This window comes from Morone saxatilis, unplaced genomic scaffold (assembly GCF_004916995.1).
Source record: "Morone saxatilis isolate NCDOM2014 unplaced genomic scaffold, NCSU_SB_2.0 Contig1, whole genome shotgun sequence".
Taxonomy (NCBI): domain Eukaryota; kingdom Metazoa; phylum Chordata; class Actinopteri; family Moronidae; genus Morone; species Morone saxatilis.
In genome coordinates, this window is record NW_023339651.1 from 8,956,669 (window position 1) to 8,965,545 (window position 8,877).

Sequence of the window (8,877 nt, forward strand, 5' to 3'; positions counted from 1 at the left end):
GGGGTGGGGGGTCGAAAAAACCTCTTTCCTTGACGCCTGATGACATTTTCGGGAGCACATCAAAGGCAAGCCAGGGAGGGAGAGAGAGAGAGGTGTACAGGCGACAGATCGGGCGCCGCTTCTCCTTGCTCTGCTCCCGAAGAAAATTCGTGCACCACTGTGGCTGTGTGGCTGTGTGTTTGTGTGCGTGTGTTATGTATGCGTGTATGTTGGGTGGGTGGGTTTTTTTTACACAAACAGACAGGGGGTCTATGAAAATAAACAACGTCAGCGTTCCTACTGAAGTTCTTAATTCAGGAGTGCAGAAGGAAGAAACAAAAAAACATAATATCACTTTCTAAATAAACCATCCAAAAAAAACACACACACAAACTCCTTTTTTTCCTCATTATCAAGGATGGTTTTTATCTTAAAATAGGAAAAAAGCTCATTGGGATCTTAAATAGATTTAACCAGTTAGCATATTTTTTTTTCTTCCTGTCTTCCTTCCTGACAGTCACCACATTATTGAGGCAGAGTGTATTCCTCAGAGATGTATCAAAGCTCATTCTTGAAGTATCAACCAGCTTTCTGTGGCTTCCGTTGTAGTTTTGAAAAAGTTTGTCAATTTACACTATAATCGCGGGGTGGCTGGCGTGTGCGACATCGACAGATTTAATAATTCAAGTCAAGGAAGGTTCGCACGCAGACCACCAGCTTTTGATGTTCTCTGTTACTTGCATTCACAAATTCATAAATACAATCTACATTCTCTGCTTAAAAATGTTGATTCAAATGCCTCAGATGATCCTGCCGTTATCCGAGTTTCTAGATTGTGTCAAATTCTGCGACAGCCGACAGGTTTTTTTTTTTTTTTTAATTCTACCGAGTCGCATCATTCACTAGAGTGGCTCGTTTTTTGATGTTTTCCCTCACAGCTTGGTTGGTGTTAAAGAAGTGGGCCGTGGCTTAACAGTGTTCAGTACCTACTGGGCCCGGCGGTTTCTCTCGGCGTAGTCAGCCACATGGCCCTTGACCCTGTGTCACTGGTGGCCGTCTCATCCACTGAGTGTGCGGCTAGCTAAGAACAATGCTCGTTTATCCTGTCTTGGTCCCACACACTTGGCTTGGTCCACACCAGCTGGGGCTGTGTTTGTGGTTTGGTGGGGAAGCTTCGCCCTGCGTCTTTAATCCATGACCCCTTCCTTTACTCTGCTGTCGATACCAGCCCTCCGCTCAGATGCACAACCTGAAATGGCAATGTCCCCGGGTCAAACAGGGAATACATCTGCACAAAGAACATAGATACACAGGGAATATGCACTCCTTCACCACCCTAATTACTATATATACCAGGCTTTCAAATTCAACAAACACACTGGGCACAAACATTAGGTAGCCATATTTATCCACTGGTTTATACGGTTTGACAGCGTTCGCCATTTGATCCCAAATTCAGTTTGGTCTTTAATTTAGTGTTGTTCACCCATCTCAAACTATATATTTACTCTTGTGGTTCCGCAATGCCTCGTCACAACACTTCCCAGACATCTTCATGAAATCCTGCACTATTTAGATCATAGTCCTGCCATAGTTGTTAGAGTATTAAGACAGTACGCAATGGACTGGGATTTATCTTTTTGCAAACTGTTTATTTTTATAGTCCAACACAAGCTCAGTTTATTGTACAACAATACAAAATAATGACATAAAACTGCAAGAAGTGCACCATGCTTTATTCATGCACATTATGAAAATGGCATTGGCAATTGTTGAAGAATAAGCTTTGAGTTTTACCACACAGAGGTGTGGCACCCATAGACGTTAAACAAGAATAATTAGAGCATTAAGTGTTTCTCCAATCAGGCGCTCTCTAGTCAGACTGTAAATACTTTTCTTGCCACAAACCTCAACTCTCCTCAGACATCTAAGCTGTACTTTTCATGAAGAGCAGTTTAGCAACGTTATTTTGCAGTAATTCAAAGTTGCATTCTCCATCCACAATGACACAGTAGCCTTTAAGAACTGTAATTGACCAATAGGGGAAGTGGAACTAAAAGACATTTTATTTCAAAGAGGTAGATCCTGAACAAAGAAATGGCGTAGAAACCCAGCTTTGCCCCCTTTTCTCTTCAGCGTCGACAATATATCTCTTAATGACCAGGAACAAAAAAGCCAGGATGCTTCTAGGTCACATTTAAGGGAAAAAGAGGACTCTTAGTTCTAAGAAAAGATGAATCTTCACACAGCACCATTTTATCAGATTTTAGCTTTTTTTCCCCCCACCATTCTCAATGTCTCCAGTGTATTTAGCAAAAACAAAGGCTTGCCAAAAGCAGTGAGAGCCCTCAGAGGGATATAGAGGAGACTCTTTGGACATGCAGAGCTATTTACCACACGCACCCTCAAGAACCAGGGTCCTCTGTTTGTCTCATAAATAAAGTATAGAACTTCATTAGTGAAGAGCACTGACTTAAAAGCAGGCATAGCAACAAGGAGACATGGGGGCTAGCCCAGTTAAAGAGGGCCCTAAATAAAGAGGGAGGGCATGCAGTTAGCCAATTTAAAGACATTTGAGTCAGGGGCATTTGAAATGCCCAAATGTGGAGGCTTGACTGATGTTAAATCAAAGACATGCCAGAGTTTAGTCCTTCCCTCCACAGTTGAAAAGATTTTGAATGATTTATGATTGCTTGTTTAGAAATAAATAGCATGTCAGATAAGACATCTAAGTTGCAATGATTAGCTATTCCACCTTTTTGATTATTATTCATTGAGGGGGAAAGAGTTGAGTCTTACATGCTGATCGACAGTTCATACAAGACAAAAATGTTCCATCAAACTCCTGCTGAATTTTCCAGTTATGGTAATAAAAAAACTGTTTTGTTTACTGGCATCATTCTAATAATCGAATAGCTTTAAATGAATTTTGCTTTGTTGTGTCAACATAGACCAGTCTTTGCTGATGGTGCTGTAAATGTGCAATTGTTGAAGAACATGAATAGTTATTGTAAACTTCAAGGTAAACTTTAAATATTAATTATGGACTCGTCATAGCAACAGTTTTGTGTGCTTGAAGCTTCTGTAGCTTGCTTCCAGGGACACGACTCATGCAGGTTTAATGCAATTGAAAATTTTTAGATTTAATTTTAGTATGAAATGAATCAACTTTTAATTTGTGCAATTATGAATGAGTGAATGCATCTCTGAGGCGATATTTAAAAATTGTACGACTCAATAAGTCAACCAGCAAATGTGGAGTGAATTTACTTTGAAAATTCATCCCCCTTTATACTTGTTCAGTTGACACAAATAACTTAGCAATGCCAGCAAAATGAGCTTCTGAAACAAAGACGGAGACAGACAAAAGCATTGCTACTCTGCATTTTAAAGGTGGCCGGCAAGAGGCTGAGAACACTTCTTAGACGAGTGTTCTTGGTGTTTAGGGGCCTGTAATCAATCCTGCGAAATGAAAACAGCTCATTAGGGATTGATTTCAGTCCCGTTTAGATAAGCAGAGAGGGCCGGGACCGGCCCCCAGGGGCCCCAGCCTAGCCCAAAGTTCACACCATGCCAGGTAGAGAGCAGCACCACAGGCTATCAACTTTATTAGGATGGAGATAAGCTGATTAGACCTTGTCAATCAAAGGTGCCAGTGACTCAATCATGATCCAAGGGACTTTTCTTTCTGTCTCTCCTGTTTTCTCTCTCTTCCCACTCTCACAATATCCCTCTCTTTTTTGTGATAAATCATTGAAGCGACCAACAAAGTGGCAGCCATCGCTGGGCTAAGCTAAGCAGCCCTGCAGTTGTCACCAAGGCAGACGCGTGGGGACCCTGTGATGATGTGACGACTATATTAAAGAGTACATCAATTTGTTTTAGAGCAGTTTGATTTTCAACTGCAGTGGTATTAAAAGAGAGGGGGGAAAAAAGAGGGGAGGGCGCGCATGTCAGCGTCATCGAACATGATTCCAGTGGCAGAGCAAGGGGTGTTGGGACAGTGAGAAATAAATAGATAAATGACAGAGTGACGAGAAATAAATAAATATCTTTTTGTAAACATAAAAAAAATCTTCATGGCTTCCTTTTGAAGCAGAGTGTGGCTTTGAGTCTTGCTGAGAGTCCATGGGCGCTGGAGTGGCCCAGTAACACAGCACACGTTTGTCCCGACTCTCTATCTCTCCCCCTCCATCTTCGTCTCTTTCTCTGTTTCTCTCCCACTCGCTTTATTTCTCCCTGTTCCCTCTAAAGATCAGACTCGATGATTCTTTTGGTGCTGGGCCACCAAAGTGGAACTCGCTCCTCAAATCCGTAAGCAAACACTTAGCAAATGACATAATCAGCTGCATTTATGAAGCCCAGGATATTTTTAAGCAGAAGCTATTATTAGCTCTTGACAAATTTTTGTTTCATTTTTATTATATTTACAATATTTGCTTAATGCAGAGGAATATAAAATCATTTGTTTTTACAATTTTAATAAAACATATACCTACAAATTGAAAAAGTTAACAAATAAAGGTTTTTATTGGAATAAACATTTTTGGAAATTGTTCCAGAAGTAGTAAATATAGTTATAAGTCATTAATTTTTTTTTAAGCAAAGCAATGTTTCATAATTTTTGTTTATTCTCAAGCTTTTTAACAGATCAATTTTAAATTTAGTTTATATTATTCATTTTAGGTAGTGTGTCACCTGCTAATACAACACAAATTGATACTTGCTGGTATTAAGATTATTTTCAGTCATTACATGAATGTTTGTAAAATTATATACAGTATATATGCAATCTAAATCTTTTTCTTATTAACATGTAGCTGAATCTTTTCCCACTTCTATTTTTAGTTTATTCTCTCTGTTCTACAATGTAGTTTGAATATTTTAAGGAACTCTTTTTTCATTTTTCTTTTTAAAAGGACAGTTTGCTAAAGTGGATTTCCTTTAGGTATAGCATAATAAATGACTTTTTTGTAGGCTGATACAATCAGCATGTTGTATTGTGTTCAAAAAGAATATAAAGTTATTTGATAATTGTTTGATTACTGGAGCCGAGAGCTAGAACTTAAATATTTCACAGCTTGGGTTTTCAGCTGAGGAGAAAGGGGGCCTTTTTAAAAAATGTGTTTTAAAGGAAAACTATGTTTTTCTATAGCTATTTAAAAAGAAAATAATTATTAAAAAACGCTCCCAAAATTTTGCTTGAAACCACATTTCTTAAATATATATGCTTCAACGCGTAACATCTAGCTCTCACAAAATCTAGCCGTGGGTGAGCTGTTTATCGGTAAACCCCCGGTGGATGAAAGGCGTAGCAATAATGATTTTTTCTCTCCTAATCGGACCTTGTCAGCAAGGCGTCTTATCGTGGAGAGGAAAATGACACCGATCCTATCGAAGAGCCTGGAGTCCGAGTCGGCGGCGTGTGTCCCCCCCAATCATGGCCGGCCGTGGCCCAGCCATATCTAGCGCCGCCACAAACGGCGAGCTGACGCTTTTTTCATGTGGAACTTCAAAAAACCGTTGCGAGTCATTAAAATTGCAACGCGTTCGGAAGCGGGGATCAGCCGCTGCTGTAGCGAAAAATTGGGATGTGGGAGAGGAGACTCGCTAAATGTGTTAATTCCATCCTCACATGTTTAAGGCTTAATTTTTAATCTGTTTGAGGGAGGGGGAGGGGTGGAGGGACGATTGGAAAGGGGGGCGGGAGGGGCAATGAGAAAGCCTCGCACTGCAATAAATCGCCATTATCTTTGACACCCTAGGACTCAGCTGTTCCAGGGATTTAGGGGTCCACTGGCAACAGTGTATATCGTAGGGCATGAAAACACTGTTTACGCTTGAACTGCGGTAGCTAAGGTGCAATCACCAGCTTCAGGCTGCACAGACAAAAGGCCTTACGTGCACAATGGCCAGCTAGCATACGTACCCTCAATGGAAGAGCTGAACCAACAGACTCGAGTATGTGTTTGTGTGTGTGCGCCTGTTTCTCAGTGTGTGCGTGGGCAAGTCTATTTCCCTGTGTATCGACAGGTGTCGACGCAAACGTTCAAATATTAGCTTAAGTTAAGTGCAGCTACAAAGTTGGCAATAAGTGACATGTTTATGTAAAATTAAATGAACCAAATACGGAAGGTACATGTCTATCAACATTTCCTGACTGAATAATAACACTTCAGTTGAGTCCACCAACTACGACAACAACTACTAGTCTCCTTTTGTACCTCTGTTAGCGCTACACAAAGTGTTAGCTAACGTTAATAAAATCATGAGAAAATCTAATAATTAGACCTTTAGTCAGTTATTAGCTTCAACAAGGCTCTCAGCATAATGAGACTCTTGGAAGTAATGATCTGACTAGAGAGCTCATTGGAGCTTTCAGGCTTAGTAAAACACGAGGCAACATTGCTAAGAGAAATGTTGGTTTTCCGTGTTATATTTAAGTAAAATTGAAACTTTGTAAGATTAATTTTAAATTCAAGAAAGAACGGAGCAGAGATTTAATCACAACAATTAAGTATTTAAGATAGGTCTTAAAGCGTAGTTCATAACTTTAAATGAGTGCTTCACATCATTGTGATTGGTATGCAGTGAAAATGTCAGAGATTGACCAGGTAAGACTAACTCTATTATTTACTTAAGTATTGAGCCAGCATTGTTGACTGCACACATGCAATCCAAGAATGAAGAATGTCCCAAGTGACGGTAATGTGGCATTTTTTATGTTTCACCATACTCCACTATCCTACATGTGAATATAGTAACTATATATAAAATAAAAAAAGCATAGCTGATTTCAGCTTTGAATAATGCACAGTGTCTCCTAGTAATAACCTTGGAAATTAGGTCATATTGGCATGGTTTGTAAATTGGTCTATATTCTCGATCAAACCTCATCCAAATCATTTATTGATATAATCTAATCCTTATCTCAAGATACGAAACACCCTCCAATAGCTAGATAGTGGTATGTGACTATATCTTAAAAGACGCCTTCGTCCCAACCTTAAACATTTTTTTTTTCTATTTTTAGGTTACAATAACTAAAAAGATACCCCCTGCCTTCTTGCATGCAGAAAAAAAAAAAAAGAAAAAAGTGTAGCATTGACCTCTGGTTGACACAGAGAAAGCTGAGGGAGGGAGGGGTGGTGGTGCTGAAAAAAGAAAAAGAAAGCAGGAGAAAGCGCGACAGAGTGGAGAGAGCTAAGACAACAACTGTGAAGAGCCGTATAGGGTTAAAGAAAAACTGTTTCAGAAGGAAATGGGAGACAAAAGAGAGGACTCTGAGCCCCCATGGGTGCTTTAAAGAGCCGCTACATCTGAGGCGCTGAAATATTAAAAATGGAAAGGGAGAACCAAAAAAAAAAAAGAAATAGTAAAATAAAGTAAAGGAGTGAGAGAGAATTGTGCCACCTTGTCACCCGAGGACGTGTATCAGAAATATTAATTCGATGATGAGAATGACGCGCTGGATGACAAGAGGATTGATGACAGTTAAAACCCTAAAAGGAGTAAAAAAAAAAATGGGGAGACATTTTATCAGCGTGAGTGTGGATAAGCTGCTGTATGGAAACATAGAGAGGGAGATGTTGGGAAGCAGATGACTGTATTCACAACAGCCACATCAAATGTTTTTACTGTTTTGACTTGTTTACAATAAAAAAAATCCCCCCCTGGCTTTTATTTGACCAGTCAGGTCCTTTTACATGTGTTCTTATTTATAATGTTGTACAGTGACGACCATCTTGTTTGAAAAGAGGCAAGAGGCAAGTGACTACAAAGCCCTTGAGTAATGACAACTGAGTTAAACCACCATTAGCAGTGTATCTTCACAGTAAGTCTTCTGTCAAGCTGTCAGACATAAATGGGCAATTTTATGATACAGATTCAACAGTTTTGAGGAAGAAAATTGTAGTGATATTACTGCTTTTCAACATTTCCTTTTTACTTTGCTTATAGCTATCTAAAATGGCAATATTAGTTGTTATATGTAATAAAATCTCTACATTTTAGCTATGCACCTGTGATGTATCATGGTGTCACTAGTGATACTCTTTTGTGTACATATATTTTAAATAGATCCTAACAATAACAACAACAACAGTATTTATTAAACCTAACTAATTACTTAATTTCTATTTCTTTACATTCATTTGAAAATCTATATATCATATTTTTGATTTACTATCATATTGACGACTATAAAACCTTACAGAAGTTAGGAACTAATATGTCATTTGTCCATGTCTGTCAGCCAATATAAACTTATAATAAGGAATACTTACCTCAAATTGACCCTAATGGCACAAGAATGCACTCAAACATTAAATCTTTCTCCCCAAAAAAACCCATTCACAGTGCAGCTGAAATTGTGTCAGATTTAGCAGTAGTAAGCAGACAGTCTAAGGCAAAGTTACTAATAGTAGCTTGCTACCCAGCTGACTGCTGATGCCATTTTAATGTAAGTAGTCTGCTATCACTCACTTACTGTAGCTATCTACATAAAAGTTAGAGTTAGCAAAATTTACTTTTAGACCCATGCCTCACTGGAACAATAAAATTAAAATACCCAAGACATGGAAATAATAAATTATTATAAATTAGTTATAATTTTTCTGAACTTAAATACTGTGCTTACCAAAAAATACAATAAATTAGGTTTTTAAATTGATTAGTCTTCTCTTGACTTGCACCATTGCCCTCATTATCTCAAATAAACTTGATCTCAGTTTTTCTTAATGATTGTCAACAGACAGTAAATATAACTTTTAATTTACACAGTGGTACTGTGTGTGTGTGTGTGTGTGTGTGTATGTATGTATATGTGTGTGTGAGAGAGAGAGAGGTAACTTGGCCTGAACACAGAGCTTTAAGGTTCCATGAAATTGTGTGCATTAG